The sequence below is a fragment of the Magnolia sinica genome, chromosome 7 (assembly GCF_029962835.1).
Source record: "Magnolia sinica isolate HGM2019 chromosome 7, MsV1, whole genome shotgun sequence".
In the NCBI taxonomy this organism is placed as follows: Eukaryota; Viridiplantae; Streptophyta; class Magnoliopsida; order Magnoliales; family Magnoliaceae; genus Magnolia; species Magnolia sinica.
The window spans coordinates 46,499,759-46,520,116 of NC_080579.1; positions in this window are offsets into that span (position 1 = coordinate 46,499,759).

Sequence of the window (20,358 nt, forward strand, 5' to 3'; positions counted from 1 at the left end):
CACATGCTTTCTCTGTCGCGATCCATGAAATGCTGCACTTTTTATATTTCAACAATTTTGTTAAATGAAATGCATGCTGTTTTTCCTTGTGTTGTGATGTAAATGCTGTGTGGGTGGATTATATGGATGTTGAATCTCATAGGTTGCATCCTTTATTGAATGTAGGGTATGCCTCCTAAGGGTTCGAAGACTTCGGCCCGTCTCTCTTTGGGCGAGTCGCTTGCCGGGGTTTCTCCCCTAGGCGATAGCTAGACGGATTCATAATCAGGCCCGTCTCATTTTGGTGATGGGCCAGACTCTCAGCCAGCTACTGGCCCCACTGCTGGGCCGACTCCCGTGATACCACCTATGGCTCCACCAGTCACGCCTTCTGTTCCTAAGCCGAACCGTGCATCTGCGTCGACGCCTTATGCATCTTCGTTCGCTCCGCCTCCTGATAGGCTTGAGCAGATGATGCTGTTGATGCAGTAGCAGCAGATCCAGCAGCATCAGCACCACCAGAAGCAGCAGCAACAGCAGTTTTTGTCTTCCATGGCTGGCATCTTTGCTCAGTCAATGGGGGCGACTTTACCTGCTTCACCTATGCACCCATCTAGGAGCGCTAGCGCTAGCAGCACGTTTGAGCGATTCCAGCGCTTACAACCTCCCACATTTACGGGTTCTCATAGACCTGAGGAGGCCGAGTATTGAATTGATCGCATCTCTAAGATGCTGAGGCCGCTTCACTGTTCTGAGGCTAAGCAGGTCGAGCTTGCCTCCTTCATGTTTGAGAAGGAGGCCAGTTTATGGTGGGACAGTGTTCTCCGCACAGTTGCGGAAGGTTTTGAGTGGACGTGGCAGGCGTTTAAGGCACGCTTCCATGAGAAGTATTTTCTGGTTACGTACCGACACGAGAAGGAGAGTGAGTTCCTTCTCCTCTGTCAGGGAGGGATGTCGGTGACTGAGTATGAGAACCGGTTTACTGAGCTGGGTCGTTATGCTCCATTGCTTCTGGGTGATCAGCCGATGTGGATGCGGCATTTTTCTGAGGGGTTGAGGCCTGAGATTCGATCGAAGATGTACTGTGCTAGCATATCTTCTTATGCTAAGTTGGTGAGCATGTCCCTGCGAGCTGAGCAGGATGGGGACAGGTCATCCCATATGCGAGCACCTATGGTTCCCAGATCGCGACCTGACTTTCCGAGTACACTATTTCTTAATAAGAGGCCGTGGGCAGATTCTCCTTCGAGGCATGCAGCGCCGCCCGCTTAGTCGATGCGCTCTGACTTACGCTGTTCGTACTGTGGGAAGATTGGGCATTCGGATCGTAATTGCTTTACGCGAATGCGGGACAGTGGATTTACTCCACCGCAGAGGATCAGCCGTCCGATGCCTTAGGTCATATCTCCTCCACCCCTTCGTTCAGCGCCAGCTCACCATCTTTTAGACCTTCTGTACCTCACTTCAGGCCACCTCAGCGGCCCATGGTTCCACCGCTGAATCGCCCACAGTAGGCTCGAGTTCACGCGCTTACAGCTGAAGCGCCTGGGGCTGACTTGGCACCGAGATCTTTCAAGGTTACAGCTCACATTTAAGGTATTCCCATTTCCTTGTTGGTGGATATAGGGTCCACTACCTCTATTATATCGTATGCGGCAGTTAAGCGCCTGAGTTTGGGCACTGTTACTATGAAGGGAGTGACACTCACTACCGCTACAGGGACCTCCTCTGATATCATCAAGATTTGTATGGGTTGTTTGATTGATCTAGGGAACAAATCGATCCTAGTTGACCAGTTTGTCGCACCTCTATACCATTACGACGTCATTTTGGGTATGGATTGGTTCACAAAGATGCGAGCAGAGATTGATTGTGAAGCTAGGCTGGTGACAATTCACGGACCTGAGGGCAAGACATTTACTTTCCCTGTTCAGGTTAGTTACCCTTTCCGTTTTAGTTATTATACTTCTCTGTTGGAGAGTATTGCTAGTTCGGCACTTGAAAGCACGCCAGTAGTTCGGGATTTTGAAGATGTGTTCGAGTCGATTCCTAGGTTACCCCCTCAGCGCGAGATTGATTTTACTATCGATCTCATGCCTGGTGCGACACCTATTTCTTTGCCTACCTATCGTATGCCTCCGAGTGAAATGGATGAATTGAGGAAGCAGATAGATGGCTTGTTGAAGTTGGGTTTTATTCGACCTAGTGTGTCCCCTTGGGGAGCACTTGTTTTATTTGTCAAGAAGAAGGATGGTTCCTTACGATTATGTATAGATTATCGCAGGTTAAATCAGGTGACTGTGAAGAACAAGTATCCCTTGCCCAGGATCGATGATCTATTTGATCAGTTGAAGGGGGCACGGTACTTTTCAATGGTTGATCTGTAGTCAGGGTATCATCAGTTGCGCGTCAAAAATGAGGACATGTAGAAGACCGCATTCAGGACTAGTTTCAGCCATTATGAGTTCCTTGTGATGTCGTTCGGTCTTACGAATGCACCGGCTGTGTTCATGGATCTGATGAACAGGGTGTTTCAGCCATTTTTGTTCCGATTCGTCATTGTCTTTATCGATGACATTTTGATATACTCTACGAGTCGGAGCACTTAAGAGCGGTCTTGGATACTCTTAGGAAGAATCAGCTTTTTGTGCAGTTCAAGAAATGTGATTTCTGAAAAGAGGAAGTCAAGTTCCTAGGACATGTGGTGTCCAAGGAAGGGATAGCGATGAACGTTGCCAAGGTGATCGGTTCAAGGTGACCGCAGTTCAGGATCAAGTGAGAAGCTTTCTGGGTCTAACAGGCTATTATCGATGCTTCATACGAGACTTCTCGAAGATAGCCAAACCGTTGTCTCAGTTGACACGGAAAGACTTGAAGTTTACTTGGAATGAAAAGGCGGAAATAGCTTTTCAGGAGCTGAAGGACAAGTTGATGTCCGCCCCTGTGCTAGTATTGCCAGAGCAAGGGGTTAAGTATACGATATATACTGACGCCTCTTGCATTGGTCTGGGTTGTGTCCTTATGCAGAAGGATAGGGTGATTGCATATGCCTCGAGACAGTTGAGGAAACATGAAGAGAATTACCCTACACATGACCTGGAGTTGGCAGCTGTCATTTTCGCATGAAAGCTCTGGAGACATTACCTCTACGGAGAGGAGTTCGAGCTCTTTTACGACTACAAGAGCCTTAAGTATATTTTCACGCAGCGTAACTTGAATATGAGGCAACACTGATGGATGAAAACATTGAAAGACTTTAAGTTCGATGTTTCATACCATCCGGGCAAGGCAAACCTTGTGGCAGACGCGTTGAGTCGCAAGAAGGCTATAGAGTTTGTGGCTCCACTAATGATAGCAGAATGGGACATGATAGAGTTTGTGCGAGACTTTGAGTAGAAACTTACGGTGGAAGAGCCGTATGAAGTTATCGCACACATTTGAGTACAACCCCTCATTGACGAGAGGATCATTGCAGCTCAGGCAAATGATGAGCTATTGGCGAAGATGAGAGAGCAGGTTACTACAGATGAGGACTCCGAGTGGAGTGTTGGTTCTGATGGGGGCCTACGATATCGTGGCCGACTGTGTCCCAGACATTCCTGACTTGAGACGGGAGGTTCTCGAGTCAGCCCATAATTCTAAGCTTGTGATGCATCCAGGTAGCACGAAGACGTATCAAGATATGAGGAGATCCTATTGGTGGGACAACATGAAGGTTCACATTTTTGAGTTCGTATCTCATTGTCTCACGTGCCAGCAGGTCAAGGCAGAGCATCGCCGACCTCCTAGACTGCTTCAGCCCATGCCCATAGCAGAATGGAAGTGGGACTTCATCTCTATGGATTTTATCTCAGGGTTACCGAGAACGAGAAAGGGACATGACTCTATTTGGGTGATCGTCGACCGATTGACGAAGTCGGCTCATTTCTTACCGAACAGAGTCACAAACTCTGTAGACGAGTTGGCTAGGTTGTACATCAAGGAGATTGTACGTTTGCACAGAGTTCCCTTGGAGATTGTGTCTGAAAGAGACACGCAATTCACATCTATCTTCTGGACTCGTATCCAGGAAGCGATGGGTGTGAAATTGAAGTTCAGCATCGCGTTTCATCCACAGACAGACGGGCAGACGGAACGTGTGAATCAGGTTTTGGAAGACATGTTGCGAGCTTGTGTTTTGGATTTCAAGGACAATTGAGATGATTATCTCCCTTATGCAGAGTTCGTGTATAACAACAGCTTCCAAGCTAGTATCGGCATGGCTCCCTACAAGGCATTGTATGGTCGCCCGTGTAAAGCACCGCATTGTTGGGCAGAAGTTGGTGAGCGGAGTTTGGTTGGTCCAGAGTTGGTACAGGCGACTTCAGAGAAAGTTGACATTATTCGACGTCGACTTCTGACGGCCCAGAGCAGGCAAAAGAGTTACGCTGATACGAGGCGGCGACTGCTTGAGTTTGAGGTTGGAGACCATGTATTTCTTAAGGTTTTCCCTATGAAGAGAGTCCTGCGGTTTGGTAAGAAGGGGAAGCTCACGCCGAGATTTATTGGTCCATTTCAAATACTGGTTCGAGTGAGAGTGGTAGCATACCATCTTGCTTTGCCTACACCACTTGCGGGCGTACATAACGTATTTCATGTTTCTATGCTGAAGAAGTACGTTCCTGATCCTTCGCATATTATCAGTTGGGAGTAGGTGTAGTTGAGCGAGAATGCCACATATGTACGACGATTGACACGTATTCTAGACAGAAAGGAGTAGGTATTGCATAGCAAGGTCATTCCTCTTGTGAAAGTACTGTGGACGCATCATAGTGAAGAAGAGGCTACTTAGGAGACTGAATCTGAGGTCAGAAAGAGCTACCCTCAGATCCTTGAGGAGTATGAGAAGGTATGAATTTCGAGGATAAAATTTTTCTTTAAGGGGGGTAGATTGTAATGACCCGAAAAATTTTGTGCAAAGACTCGAGTACTACCTCAAATTCCTTAGAAGTTAAATGTGGGTTAATTAGCGTTAAACTCGATTGCTTGTGAAATTAGTACTAATCACTTTAAATTTGATCTGTAGGACTCAAAACCTGTAGAATCGTTAGCGCTATGTTACCCTGAAATCTAGGACTCAACGCTAAATTCAGTTGCTCTCGGGAGTACTTGGAAACTTTGTATCGGACCTGGACCACGTGTCGAAAGTCTGATATCGACAATCTTAGACAATTATAATCTCTTTGTTGGGCTTGAACATCACCTCAAAAATCAAGTCCAGATGATGTCCTGTGTCGATTTGCTTGAGTCCGGAGTACAGAGTGTAAGAAAGCTGAGAAATTAAATATGGATTTATGAAATCTGAGTCGTGTCGCTTGCGTGCCGATTTTAAGCATTCTGACCGTTGGATTCTGACCCAGTTTTACCCTCAGATCAGGGAAGATGGCCCAGGCATGTCACAGTGCTTGTGGACCTGATCGAGTTTCAGTGACTGTTGAATTGAGATTGGTCCGCCACGACTGATCTATAAATCCAATCGGTACAAAAACTCAACCTGACCTAGATCCATGATCGGTGAGCTTAAGTCCGACCGCACGTGGAAAAAGGACCACCAGAAGTGCTCCGTTGGACCGTTATAGACCCGATTTGGTTATAACCTAAGTATACCTTGGCCTTGGGGCTATTTTCATCCATATTAGGCCTATATAAAGACCTTAAAACCCTCACTCTCAATTTCATACGAATTTTCTAACCCTAGCTAAGAGAGAGAGAGAGAGAGGAAAAGAGAGAGAAAGTGAGAGAGAAGTTGGTGTATCATCTTGAGATTCTTCCTTGTTACTCTACATCCCTAAACCATCACTTTTGAATAATTATTCCAGCGATTCTAAGTTCATTCTTAGGTAAGTTAATCAAACCCTAGTCTATGTTAGAGCTTAGAATAGTCTAAGTGTTGATGTAGCTCATTTCTATTCATGCCTTAGGTTTTCTAGTCGCCGTTGATGAAGACTTATCGTCTGAATCAGATCTGTGCGCATCTTCTGGTTTAAGGTGCGGACTATATTCGTATAGGTTATGGTTTTCAAGGCTTTCAATGTCGGTTAATGGTTTATTATTGTTGTGGGTTCAATTTCACATGTTAAATGCAATGTTTATATTGCATTCCTGCTATATATGAGATATATTGAGATTTGTGTATTCCATGTATATGTAGACAGTATCGTATACGTATGAAATATGAACTTGTGTTTGCCATGATTAATTTTCGTGTATTTGTGCTATATGTATGTGTATCAACTCCTTGGCAAAAGGAATTGTCCAAATGTGTGTTATCACCAACATACGTCATGTGTGTTGGAATATTTAGTCTAAGTGTTTGTAGAAATGTCTGAATGATCAAGTGTGTAATATATTAACTTGTTTACGGGCGTTGAGAAGAGATTCTCAACTCTCCTATTGGTGTGTATGATTTCCTACATGCAATTTACATTCTTTGTTGTTTAACTTCAAGTATTACTTATGTGTAACTTCATGTTAAGTTGATATTCATCAAATGCTCACATACTGTATGATTAGAATTGTTGTTTCTTTACTATTCTAAAGTATTGGTATGAATATCTGTTATACTTGAATGTGCTTGGGACTATGAAATAGTCCAGGAAATCGGTAACAAACCTTGAGTTCGTGGTCGAGGTTGTTTTCGCCACGTAGGACGTGTTTGACGAAACCGAGTCATATTAGGGTTGTCGGCAGTGGTTTGGCCACACAGAGTGTTTGCGCACTCTATGTCATTCAACTCAACGTGCGCTCGTGCTAGTCGAGTTCGTCAAGTAACCCGATTGTCCCGGTGGATGTACACCATGTATGGACGCTATTGCTTGAATCTAGGGTACCAAACTTACCAATGCAATCCCGTTAACCATTGTACCTTGATCCGCTAAGACTCATAAGCTGGGCATGGTAGTTTGGGACACCGTGGTCGAGCTGTCGGCCTACGCTTGGGTGACGAGCCTCCCCGTAGTGACCAGTGAGCACACCAGACTCGTGAGCCGATTATGGTGGTATGGGACACTATTCGTGCTGTCGGCCTACATTGATTGGTGACGAGCCCTTTGTAGTGACCTCGAGCATACCTTGCTACTGCATTGAGGTGATGAGCCTTAGGGTAGTAACTAAGGTATGATAGGCATGCATTGATTGGTGACGAGCCCTTTGCAGCGACCTAAAACCATGTGATCGTATGAGATTATCTAGGACTGACGACCCTAGAATGGATCACTGTTTGGAAATTGATATGAGGAAGGTACCTTAGCTTCCCAATCCTGCTGTATGAAAATGACTAATAACAACATGGTAATCATGTTCATGTACCACATTGCATGTGCGTTGGTGTCGTTGGCACTACGGGAGGTTGTCATGCGTACCGTAAGATGAAGACGCTGAGGGAGTGTAGGCGAGAACATGCATCATTTCTACATACATCCTTGCATTAACAAGAGTAATTAGGACTTGTTTGATTGTATTGTCTTATCATTACTGCTTGATTGATTTGATAACATATTAACTTTTACTGTATAGTTCCACTGAGTTGATCACTCACTCTCACATTCTAGGACGGTGTTTCAATACCAACCAGACTCTGTCTTAGATGCAAATGATGAAGCGACCCCTGAGGCAGAGCAGGAGTATGAGGATGACGAGGACGCATTTTCTTTTATGCAGTTCTCAGGCGGGTTTATGTGAGCCGTGTCCTGATCTATGGGGATTTTGAGTTTTCTTTGTAATAAATGATTTCATTTTGATACTTATATTTTGAAACGACACTTGTAATTATGACTTGGTAAAGTACACATATTACAGGGACTTGCACATGTACACATACATTTCTTTAAGTCTTTCGCTTGCGTCTTTCACTTATCCCTGAATTATGTTTGCAGTTTGGCTTAATCTATTCAATGTTTTATGCACTCATACAGACAACATACATCCATCATTAAATATGTTGTATAAATGATGTTTTGAAACTCGGGAGCTGAGTTATGCTCGACCCCCAAATTTCAGGGCGTTACACAAACTTTAGTTGAATGAACTCGAAGAAATCTGGAATGTTGTGTATGTGAACTCAAGAATTTACAAGGATGAAGGTGTTTCATGACTAACACATTCTTCGAAAATCATTCACATCAGGTCAGAAAGTCCTCTTGTACAATTATCGGTTACATCTCTTTCCGAGTAAGCTCCAATCTTGTTGGACCGGCCCTTTCAATATTATTAATGTCTATCCGTATGGGGCTATCGAGATTCAGAATTCAAACAATGGCAATGAATTTACGGTAAATGGACATCGATTAAAGCCATTTGTTGAAAATTTTGATTCAGAGGACATGCCCATACCTTTAACGAATTCTGTGTACCAGGATTGATCTCTTAGACTGATGGAGGTATAGGTAGGTTTATCACTTTTATAGCACTAGGGTAGTTTGCTTCTGCTGTTTAGGATAGTTTGCTTATATTCTGTTGATTTTGTTTGTGCTAACCAATCTTCGCATTGAGATCATTGAAAGAAATAACCTCAAAATTCCTTCTTCAGGTATTACCTTTCCATCACTTCCCTCTTCTTGTCATTGTCTATTTTGCATTACATGCTTAATTCTTTTACATTGAGGATAATGTAGATTTTTTGTCATGCCCCAAACTCAAAAACTGGGCTCATAAAATTTCAGATCGCCGAATCCGGCGTCGACAGCCTCTGTAGTACCCTATTCTCGGCTCCCGGTACCCATATACCAGGTTCTGATCCTGGGATCGTACAAGGAGGATTTTTCAGCATGAATTTATTCCATAACAATAAGCATAACCTCAAGCATAACCCATGAACAATAACCAGAACACCATCACAAAATCCACTAAGATCAAAAACTTTGAGATACAGTGCACATATCAGGAAATACAATGACAATAATAACACAACTCCAGAAGCTCTGTGGCACACTCCTGCTCCTGCTCAGTTATGACCTAACGTCACCTGCATGCATCAATCATGCATAAGCTTATAGAAAGCTTAGAGGGTGGTGAAAGTGTGTGCGTAATATACACATGCTCAAAATGCAATATTAGAGTAATGCAGAATAAACTGGTAAGTCCATGAATACAATCAACCGTGCTAAGGCTATGCGATGCAAGGCATGAATGTTATCGACCACACCAAGGCCATGCGATGCAAGGCATGAATGCTATCGGCTGCACCAGGGCCACATGATGCAAGGCCTACATAGCCAATGTCATGTGTAAGATGTAGCTCAAGCATACCAATCCACATATCAATCCATCTCATCTCTGGAGCATCATATATCAATACAGTTCTCTCTAGATAATCATTAGGGTTTAATACACTATACACCATATTGCCACCCTATACTAGACGCACAACCGTGTAAGCGGAAGAGACCTCACTATTCGCCTGGCCAATAGTCAGCCAATATCTATCTGACACATCGATAGCAGACCTATTTACGAGCTGGTCATACTCAGCCTAGTAGTTTTCGCCTCCCCTCGGGCGGGTAAGGCCACACCCCCTTCCAACCGACCGTGACACAGTGGGAGACGCGGCCTCTTGGTATTCGGCCCTCGTGCGCTCTTACATCCACTCGGTCTAGGCATTAGAGCATCTTCCGATACCATCAGATTTAGGGACTTTCACCCAGGGACATCCTTTGTGCCCCATGTAAAGTGAAGATTTTCAGTGTCCAATCCTGCCATCGATGATATGTCTGTGGAGGCTATGACCCTGATGTCGGTAGGGCATACAACAATCACAACACACAATGCGAGATGCATGAGTCACACAGTCCAATCATGTATTAATCCTGTGCATACCCTGTGCTTATGTGGGACGACTCCGCCTATCAGGGAGTCCCATAAACAACCTGCCCTATGGCATATGCAATGGTCAACCACATCTCATAACAAACATGCAGATGATGTGTATGGGCATGTATCATGATGCTATGCTGTCACATACTCATAATCCGTATCGATAACTGGCCTATATACAAGGCGGGGTCCATAGATGAGCAACCGATCTAAACCATAATATAAAAATCAACCCTCGACTGTGGATATACCAAATCTGATAGCACAAATCCATCCGTCTATGATGATGATGAACTCTCAATCCTGCGCATACCTTGTGCTTATGTGGGACGACTCCGCCTATCAGGGAGTCCCATAAACAACCTGCCCTATGGCATATGCAATGGTCAACCACATCTCATAACAAACATGCAGATGATGTGTATGGGCATGTATCATGATGCTATGCTTTCACATACTCATATTCCGTATCGATAACCGGCCTATATACAAGGCGGGGTCCATAGATGAGCAACCGATCTAAACCATAATATAAAAATCAGCCCTCGATTGTGGATATACCAAATCTGATAGCACAGATCCATCTGTCTATGATGATGATGAACTCTCCTCATACCAAGGTTAGGCCTAGATGGCCTACCTATAAACCTAGGGATCCGGAACAGGCTTCCTTCACCATACTATCATATAGCCCACTAGATGCCCTAGGGGGCCCAAATAAGTCCTAGATGGACTCCAAGAAATAATCTTACAAGCAACCAATAGGGGCCCAACATCTTAGGTTATCCCAATACGAATAGATAGATCATGCAAACATGAATGGGGCCCAATGATTTGGGTTAACCCACTTAGAGAATGATGAGAATGGGCCTAACAAGGCCTAAGGGAAGGTCACAGTGTGAACATTTAACCAACATTGTCCATCGATGTGGACATTTAACCAACATTGCTCCCAAAGAGTGGCCCACATATAGCCTAACATATAGTGGGCCCATGGCCTCACATAAGGGCCTAATACACATCCCATTGGGCCTCACACACAAAGGCCTCATACACATCATAATGGGCCTCATCATATGGGCCACACATATGGGCCACACATACATCATATCGGGCCTCACTCATAAACCACATACACATCATAATGGGCCTCATCAAATGGGCCGCATATACATCACATTGGGGCCTGATATCTGGGCCTCAAATACATCACAATGGGCCTCTCACCTGGGCCTCAAATACATCTCAATGGGCCTCATGCCTGGGCCCCAATTACATCACATCTGGCCTTATCAAATGGGCCACATATACAACACATTAAGGTGGGCCCTGCACATTCCAAATGGGCCTCATCAGATGGACAGTTTGGGTCAAACACGTACATCTCTTGGGGCCTATGTCCCATGTGGATGGTGTGGATATACATCATATGCGCCTCACGGATGCACGATGTGGATTTAACACAAATCACGGTGGGCCACGGATGGACAGCGTGTATATAAAAATACATATATCAGGGGAGACCACACACAAATGGATGACATGGTATACAACACATCATCAAGGCAGGGGCCCACACAATCCAAAATGGACAGACAGTGTGGATGTAAGCCACATACATCACAGTTGGGCTCCACACGGCCCGTCCAGATGGACGATGTGGATAAAAACACATACATCAGGGTGCTCCCCACTCAACACACCATCCAGATGGATGATGTGGATATAAAATACATAAATCAAGGTGGGTCCCACCTGCCCACACGTGTCACACGTGTGGGGTGGGCCCACACCTCAAAACAGATGGGCGGTGTGTATAAAATACATACGTCATGGTAGCCCATAGAGCTTGCTGACGTCAACTAGCAATGGGACCCATCGTCCTAACATTGGACGGTGTGGATATAGAATTCATACATCAAAGTGGGCCCACCCCACACGTGTGGGTGGGTCCCACATCTTAAAAGGACGGACGGTCTGGATATAACCATACCTCATGGTGGGACCACAAAACTTGCTAATGTCAATGGATAGCAGCTGCTGCTGCGTGGGACCCACAACAGATGGACGGTCCCATATAACACATGCATTGAGTGGGTCCACATGCGTGGGGCCCACCAGGTCAGCATCAAGCTAATATTTATGTTTCTCTTCATCTGGGCCTGTCCAGACGGACAAGCCAGCGGTCCTGCCGTTGGACAGTTCGGCAAGGTGGGCTTCGCGGTGGCCAGCATGGATATCAAAATTCACACATCATGGGGTCCATCAAGGTGGGCCACATGGCCCCGAAATCAGGCCGATATTTGCATTTTCCCTCATTCATGGCTAGCCCAGAATGGACAGCAAGGTGGCCCCAAAAAATCTGAACGTCAGAAAAATCTGGATGGTGTGGATGTCCCATACATACAATATTAGGTGGGCCACACACATCATCATCATCACCATAAAAAGAAAAGGCAGAGAGAGAGAGAGAGAGAGAGAGAGAGAGAGAGAGAGAGAAAGAGAGGGGTAGAGATGTGAGCTGGAGGGGCCCCGCCGCTATGGTCCCCTCAAATACATGCATCAATACATACATCAAGATGGGTCCCATGCATGCATGGGCCCATCATAACAAAATAAAATCTGAGGTGGGGATGCCATCCCCACCATGCAAATGAGAGGTCTAGATGACCCTTAAAAGGCATGGATTAGAGTAGAAATCATCATGGTGGGGATTATGGAGAATGGACCCACCATGCGTCATGCATGCAAGAAGATGGGCCAAAGGCCACATCAAGGGAATCATGGAGGATCTCCACCATGGATTGGTGGGTCCTTCAAGTTCCCATGCAAATAAAAGAAGGAAATCAAAGGAGAGGATAAAAATCTAGATCTAGAGTGCACCCACCTTCAAATATAGGACTTTTACTACCACCAATGGCTTCCAATGCTTCAAGGGAGCAAGGTTTAATGGTTGAGATGAAGTCTTGATGGTTGGATTGGGAGGGTTAGGGAGAGAACATTGTTGGATTTTTTGGGGAATCCATGGCTCTTGCTAGACAGAAACAAAGAAGCAAGAGGGAGGAAGAGAGAGATAAGAGGGAGAGAAAGATGATTGCTTTGTAAGGCAATCATAGCTAGTGTAAGGCATGCTCTCATGGGGAAGAAAAAAAAGTAATTATGGGCTAGGGACTAGGGTGGCTAGGGTAGGGTAGGTAGGTAGGTTAGGGTGATGATTGCTTGCTAGGGAATAATCATATCCGAGATAGGTGGGTCCCACAATCACGCAATCAATGGCCGGAATCATGCGCAGCCCACATTTTATGATCTAGATGTTGGATTGGCGCATGAGATGTGGCATTGGAACCACGGCGATGGTGACGTCGCAATGGCACAGGTCTCGAGTTGAGTTGACTTAAGTTTACAGAATATGATTTAGGGTCACGCACAAATGAAATCTACAGGTCGTGGGTCACTGAAATTCGACCGGGGATGACCGCGAGATCCTACGGAACAGAATGGACACTAGGACACGGGCCTGACATTTTTCGGTTGGGGATGGGGGGTTAGATAACCTAATCAGTATTTTCTCAATTTTGAGAAAAAATTTAGCAAAATTTTTAAAAATTTTGATTATTTCAAGTTGAAATCTGTTAGGGAAGCAATGAATGATGTACTTAAGAGTGCTTTGGGTATGATAAGATAGAGATTGAATTTTAAATTGCTGGAGTCTAATCATCTAAGTAATTTATCACCTAAATTCTTGCGCTTAATTAATTAAGAGGTAATTTGAATATCATGTTAATCTAAATCACAAAACACATTCAATTTGTCTTTTGTAAGACATACTAGAATTTCTAATTGTTAGTATGTGAATCATTGATAGATGGTGAGAATCGAGTTTGGAGAAGTCTATCCACCTTGATATAAGTAAAAAACTAGTTAAAAAATAGGAGATCGACAAAGAGGTCATGAAAAAAATGAAAACAATGAGTAAAAATTGATTGTCGATATAAAATCAAAAAATAGAAAAAGAAGAAAAAGGGGATAAGTTCGAAATCAGTACTTGAGTTTCAATCTGATCATGAAGTGATGAGCATGGCTAACATGATGAATTAATAATATTCGTACGGGAAGTAAGTTGACTTTTAATGAGCACATTGAAAAACTTGATATGCAAATTATGCTTTGATTTAATGGACAAAGAACTTATTTGATTGGTTGCTTATGTGATTTGGTTCTAGGTTTTTAAAATCTCACTTTCGTATCTTAGTTCTACCCATTCATACTTGAGTGCACAAAAGATTATTTTCTGAAAGAGATTTCTAACATTAAGCATTGAGATTTAATTTACGTATATTTTTCTTGGGACTAGCAAAATGCTGGTTGGAAATTGTGTTGAGGGTCAAATATTGCATATTAGACCACATTTATATCTTGGTTTTATGAACGTGATATTGCTTAATCTCCTATTTTACTCATGCTTGTGTTGCAAGATGAATTTGAGAGCTTGTATTGGAAAATATGCTAAAAGCATGGATTTGATGCTCAAAGATCAACAAGGCAAAGAATGGATCTTAGGAGATAAAGATTGAAGATTTTAAGGTCTTAAGAAAACTAAATGGACAAGGAATGAAGCCGAAAGAACAAGTGCATAATAACATTGACTGTGTCATCGAACACCGTTCGAGGTGTTCTATGACATCGAGGACACATTCGATGACATCGAACATAGGTCAATGACATCAAATTTATGAAGGAAAATTGACTTGGTCGCTAGAAAAATTGAAGACGTTTTTCGATGACTCGAAACTCTGCTCGATGACATCAAATTTTCTGTGGAACTTTGGCAAAATTCGCTGGACATATTGGGCACTATTTTCGATTACTCGAAGCATTCCTCAATGACATCGAAGATCTGCTCGATGACATTGAAGGTCTCTTTGATGGCATCAAATTTATTGAATAAATTGGAATAACTCTCTGGACTGTTTTGGACACATTATCGATTTCTCGAACGATGCTCGATGACATCGAAGGCCACTTTGATGACATCAAAGGAAGGTTCGATGACATAGAAGGTTGCGGAGTCTGGATGAAGCTACAAAAGCATGAAAAAAGTACGTATAAAAGACACCTTCGATGACATTGGAATCACGCGAAGTTACATAGAGTGCGTAAATTTGAGGCAGTTTCCAGATTTTTCCAAAGAGGTGCGAAAGGAGGTGGTGCATAACTATTAATAGGAGTCCCCAGGGCATCCCTGGGCATCTATCTAATCAATTTAGGGTTTAGAGGAGTGAAACACAAGGGCGGAGAGCTGTCGCTAAGCATTTTTCTTTTTTCTTCCTTAGTTTTTCATATTTTCTTCTAGGGTTTTAGATCCAATCACGTCTTTGGTTGGCTAAACCTCTTAGGTAGGGCTGAGAGGTGAAGCTTGTAGCGTGATTGGGATGTTAGCTTTGTTTTGATTCATGTTTTGTTGAACTCTCTTAGATTCTAGTTTGATTGTAAGGAATATTTTTAGTTGTTAATGGTTTGTTGTGATAAATTACAATAGATATGCATTTGCTTTGAATATCTTCTTTTCTTGAATTGAGATTGTGAAATTAGCAAGTCCCGTTGTTCACCATCATCCCTTAGGCATGGTAGGATGATGGAATCCTTACTAACTTTCACAATTCTCTTATGATTGGTTGTGGGATTGGTAAATCCTATTATTTGCCTTGTCTCCTAGGCATGATTAGGTGATGAAATCACTTCCAAATCCTCACAACTCTCATCCATTGATGATTAGATCCATGAGAAGTTCAGAGATCTGACAAATCTCTTTTTACCAATTGGATAAGATAGGACTCTGATTCCAGTTGTGTTCTTGAATCAAGCGAGGTAGCATCCTGAGAACCTACCAGTGGATCGTTGGAAAACCTAGTTCCCACCTTTAATTTCTTAAGTTTTTAATTCCATACATCACAATTGCTCCCTTTACTTTCATATTTAGGTTTGCATCTTTTTCTAGTTCTACTTCTAGTTGCTTTCAGAACACACATGAGATTATTCCCTGTGGATTTGACCTCAGTCTCACCGAGATTATTACTACATCGCGACCCTACACTTGGGGTTATGAATAACACTAATTGATGAAAGAAATTTAAAAATGTGGTGAAGTCGGAAGGAGTGTACCCTCCACTTGTGCGGCCGCTCAGTCCAGTGGAGGCAGGACAACAACATTTATGCCTCATCGATGACCCCGGAGTATTGATTACTCCACTGCATTTGCACCTACAACGTGTACCCGAGAATGGAAAACCGCATAGAATGCACCTGCTATATGGTAGAATTCCTCTATCAAGTGGGCCGTGGAGAAGATGTTTGCATCCCCAGCGTGGTACTTTTCTAAATTGTGAAGGTCATAAGGGCAACCCGGGAAACCTTGGGCAACTCTTTTGGCCGCCTGGTCAACAAGCTAGCCCAGTAGTACGGGTTCGAGGGATCGGATGGAAACCCCAAGCTTGTTAGGATGTTGAGCGATGATACCTTAAATTGCATGGGGGTGGGCCCTAAGCAACAAAGGGCCCAAATAGAAGAATTTAGGGATGAAGACGGTGAAAAAGAAGAAGTAGAGAGTGAAGGTGAGGAACAGAGTGAAGATGAAGGAGATGGTGGTGAAGGAGAGGCCGAAGTTGAGGCTAGGAGGGCCGACAAAGAGCCTCTCGCCTCTCGACGAGTGTTGGAGCGCTTAGACGCTCTTAAGGCCCAGATGGTCAAATCTAGAAAGGCACAAGGCAAGTGGAACAGGAGGATTTACCGCACGCTGAAAGCAGCGATATGTTGTAATCTGAGGGAGGGAGCTCCCCCTCTTTCACCCGACTCCGAGGACTAGTAGTTTAGTATTAACAGCTAGTAACTCTGAAAAGGAGAGCTTAAGAAGTTATAGATGGAGTGTGAATAGGACTATGCCAAATAATCGAATAAAGTGCTGAATAATAAATAAATCAGATATCTCAATTACCTAAGTATTGAAATGTTGATTTCAAATGATTCATAGGACAACCTTCACTTAAAAGTTTAGGCAGGACAACCTTATTTCGCAAATACTTTTGAAATCAAAATCCCAAACTTTACAAAAGGAAATAAAAATAAATATTACCATCATTGTCAGGCCCATGTCCTAGTGACCATTCCATTTCGTAGGATCCCGCGGTCCTCCCGGTCGATTTTCAGCAACTCACGAACCGTAGATTGCATTTGTGTATGACCCTAAGTCACATCTTGTAAACTCAAGTTGACTCAACCTGAGACCTGTGCCATTGTGATCTCACCGTCGCCGCGGTTCTGACGCCACGTCTCGTGCACTAATTCGACACTTAGATCATAAGATATGGACTACGCATTATAATGGTCGTAGACTGCACGTTGTGGGACCCAACTATTCCAGATTGCACATTTTCCTAGAAACCATCATTAGGATGATGTCACCCTAGGGGTGACATCACCCCACCCTACCCTTCATAGCCTCATGCTTGCTAGGCAATCATTACAAGCATGCCTCCTTAGCCATGCTTTTCTTACACTTCATCATACCTACCTATGAGAGAGAGCCTACCACCCTACCCCTCTCTCTCTCCTTCATCTCTCTCTTTCCCTCTTTCATTCTCATTTTCCTCCATTGTTAGCAAGAGAGAGACCCATCTCCTAAAAAATTCCAGCCCTCTTCCAAGCTTATCACCCTCAATCCAACCATCTAAAATCAATGTCAACCCTTGAAACACCATCCTTGGCCCACTAGGACTCCATTATTGGCAGGAGCTAGAGATCTTAGATGGGTGCAACCTTAGGTAGATTTTTTTTCTATTTTCTAAACTTGGAGTAAGTGGGACCGCCAATCAATGGTGGAGATCCCATCTTGGTCCCTAGGTGTGGCTAATGGCCCACCTTAATGGCATGCATGTATTGTACTGCAAGAGGGGCCCATAGTGGCAGGGCCCCTCACACAACCGTCTTCTTCTCTCTTTCTCTCTCTCTCTCTCTCTTTTTTTATGGTGATGATGTATGATGGCCCACCTGATGATGCATGCATTATATCCATGCCATCCATGTGTTGGGCCCACCTTGCTGGATCGTCCAGCAGCAGGCCCGCTGGCCTTTTCGTCTGGACAGGCTTAGATGAAGAGAAAACATAAATATCAGTTGATCCAAGCTGGTGGGTCCCACACATATGAACCCACCTCAATGCATGTGTTATATCTAAATCGTCCATCTGCTAGATGCTGGGCCAGCTGCTCAGCAGTCCAGCAGTAGATAGTTGTTGTTTGACGTCAGCAAGTTCTATGGTCTGATAATGAGGTATGTGTTATACCGGACCATCCGTTCATTTTTTTTGACATGAGACCCACCCCACACGTGTTGCACGTGTGGGGGTGGGGCCCAACTTAATGTACGTATTGTATATTTGCACCATCCATTTGCTGAACGATGCTATGTGGGATGCATCGTGATGTATGGGTCTTATCCACATCGTCCATTTGCTGGATGGGTGGGGCTCACCTTGTGGTATGTGTTGTATATCTGCATCGTCTGTCCAAACGGGCTAGACGTGGGCCCACTATGCTATACGTATTTCATCTGTGCCATCCAGTCCAGTTAGATGTGGACCCTTCCTTAATGTATATCCACATCGTCCATAGGACGTGGGGTCCACCATGCTGTATGTGTTTCGTTTCACACCGACTGTCCATTTGCTCGACGTGTAGAGCCCCATCTGCATGTGCAGGCCCACCTCGATGTGCATATTGCATCCAAGCCATCCAGTTAAGGCCCATTGTGCAGGCCCACCATGATAAATTTGTGATCCAATTGATGCATGTTTTGCCCTTAGCCATCCAGCCCTTGAATGTCCAAATTTACTGGACTGCTGTTGGCCCAAAAAGTCCAGCAGTAGGCCCATATCCTTTATGATATACACCTCCTTGTTGGGTAGAATTTGGGCCCTTTGATGCCTTGTTAGGCTCACCTTTCACCTGATTGTATAAGGGCCAGATTGCCTAGATTTTCTAAATGCCAGATGGGCTAAATATCCAGCCTCAGAATTCCCATTTGGTGAGGTGCTATCCATCCATTATGGTGGACTTCACGGGCTGAATTGTAAACCACTATGTGGGGTATGTTGTACACTTAGCCCAGCTATATTTTTAGAGCCTATAGACTGCTTAAAGAGGGCCACCATGTTGGAAGTGCTAGACTAAGCCTACCTTAGCATTTTTTTTAGGCTTTGTGACCCATGTAGCCCACCTTGATGTATGTGGGCTATGGGCTAACCTAAGAGGCCCAATATTGATGTATGAGATAACATGAGTGAAACCCATTTATTTTTCAGCCATTATGAGGGCTATAGGCTGATTTATTAGGCCCATTGAGTAGTATATTATTGGGCCCCTGTGTGAGGCCCATTGAGTAGTATATTAGGCCCTTGTGTGAGGCCCATTGAGATGTATGTGAGGCCCTTGTGTGAGGCCATGGGCCCCACTATATGTTTGGCTCTATGTGGGCCACTCCTTGGGAGCAATGTTAGTTAAATGTCCACAATGAATGGGCAATGATGGTTAAATGTCCACATTGTGACCTTCCCTTAGGCCTTTGTTAGGCCCATTCTCATCATACTCTTGGTGGGTTAACCCAAATTATTGGGCTCCATTGATGTTTTCCTGATCCATCTATTCGTATTGGGATAACCCAAGATGTTAGGCCCTCATTGGTTGCTAGTAGGATTATTTTTTTAATCTTGGAGTCCATCTAGGACTTATTTGGGCCCCCTACGACATCTAGTGGGCTATATGGTAGTATGGTGAAGGAAGCCCATTCCGGATCCTTAGGATTATAGGTAGGCCACCTAGGCCCAACCTTAATATGAGGAGAGTTCATCATCACCGTAGACGGAGGGATTCATGCTATCAGATTTGGTATATCCACAGTTGAGGACCAACCTTTGTGTTATGGTTTAGATTTGTTATCCTTCTATGGATCCCACCTTGTATATAAGCCGATTATCGATATCGATAATGAGTATGTGGTAGCATAACATCATGATACATGCCCATACGCATCATCTGCATGCTTGTTATGAGATATGGTTGACCATTGCATATGCCATTGGATAGGTTGTTTATAGGACTCCCTAATAGGCGAAGTTATCCTACATGAGAGCACAATATGTGCAGGATTGATGCATGATTAGATTGTGTGACTCACGAATCTTACATTATGTGATTATGATTACCGTACTCCCTAGCGACATCAGGGTCGTAGCCTCCATAGGCATATCGTGGATAGTAGGATTGGATACCAGAAATATTTGGTTCTAAGCACTAGGGCGCAATGATGTCCTTGGGTGAAAGTCCCCATAACCTTATGGTACCATGGAGGATGCTTCAATGCTTAGATCGAGTGGATGTATGAGTGCATGAGGGTGAAATACCAGGAGGCCACATCTCCCACTCTGTCATGGTCAGTTAGAAGGGGGTGTGGACTTACCCGCCCGAGGGTAGGGGGCAA